The following is a 1,524-nucleotide window of genomic DNA, read 5'->3' on the forward strand; positions in this document are numbered from 1 at the left end:
ATTTATTGTATTATGTATTTCTCTGTATATGATTTAACAGTTCATTTCTTGTTATATGTCTATATAAATTATCAGCAATTTGGTTTTATCTCTCTAGAGAATCCTGTCTAACGCACTACTCCAGCGTGGCCTCATAGCAATGTAACTGATAACATCTTCTAAGACTCTATATCCAAATAAGGTACCAGGATTCAAGGCTTCAGTATATATGTTTCAGGAAAAAAATTCCATCTATAACAATAGGTTAGCTCATATCTCAATAAAATGAGTATGGCAATTGATCTATAATGTTTCTATGAGGGGACTTCTGAGAAGATGGCAACAGAGTGACACATACCAGAGGGACTCCGCAGAATTCAGTCCAGGGGAGTTGCTTAGAGGGAAATTCAATGCTGCAGGAATGCAGGAGGAGCATCATAAAGATAAGTAGGCACAGACCCATGGGGTTTTGAGGGGGTGGGGGGATTTTGGCTTACCTCAGTGGAGGCCGGCTGGGCGTTGACCTTGGCCCCGCTACTGTCTCTGCCGGAGTTGCGACCATTTGGAGCCCGTAGGAGGGTTGGTCTCAACACAGTCACAGTTTGGCACCACCTGCCTTGGGGCAGAGACTGGACTTTTGCAGCTCCAGGGGCAGGGATTGAGGTTCAGCTAAATTGTTGCTTTTGTTTCCCTCTCTTCACTCTATCCCTGTACAATTCTCAGCGGGCTTACTTTTTAATTTTTTTCCTCCTGTTTGTCTCTTTCCTGTTGTCTCACACTCCACTGCTGACCTCCAGACCACTCCCCTTAGCCTAGGGCATTTACCCCCGTGCCACACCCAGTTAGGTGAGCTCCACCCTGTGCAGCTAGCCAGATCCTGGGGAAAGCCTGGCTGATCTCCACCAGGGGATACTCTGCCCAACTTATTACCAGGGAATTCCTGCCTGTGTGCCTGGGGGCCTAAGGCAGCTTGGCCAACACTTGTCAACATTCCAAGCTGCTGCAGGAACCTCTGACCAAACTCCACAACACCAAAGCAGGCAACCCACTAGCCTTCTGGGGCACTCCCCTGAGAGAGAAGCCACAGGAAGATAAAGTGGTAGTTTAACTCCATAGTGAAATTAGCTGTAGGCAGTTCAAATAAGCATTCCTACAAGTCTCCCAGAGAGAGCCAGTGCTCCTCGACTACCTGGAGAATGGCACCTGGCTCCTCTAAAACACCGCAATGCAAACAGCCATCAACCCCAACGACCTCAAAGAAAAAACAGGAGGAAAAAAGGTAATGGCAGAAGATGTCCCAAACATAATGACATGCATAGAAGAAACAGACATTGAGCTGCCACAGAAAGAAATTTTCAGAATGCTGTTTGGAGTCATATAGGATATTAGGGAAACAATACAGAAAAAGGATGAAATGATAGAGGAGATAAAGGCCATATACCAAAGGGAAATACAGGAGCTTAGGGAGGAGATAACAAAAACCAATAGCAGAAACACGGATCTTGAGAATCGACTGGAGGAAGCAGAGGACCACATCGGTCACTT

Source organism: Echinops telfairi, unplaced genomic scaffold (genome assembly GCF_000313985.2).
Source record: "Echinops telfairi isolate 266 unplaced genomic scaffold, ASM31398v2 ScPeMD7_7409;HRSCAF=8447, whole genome shotgun sequence".
Classification (NCBI taxonomy): domain Eukaryota; kingdom Metazoa; phylum Chordata; class Mammalia; order Afrosoricida; family Tenrecidae; genus Echinops; species Echinops telfairi.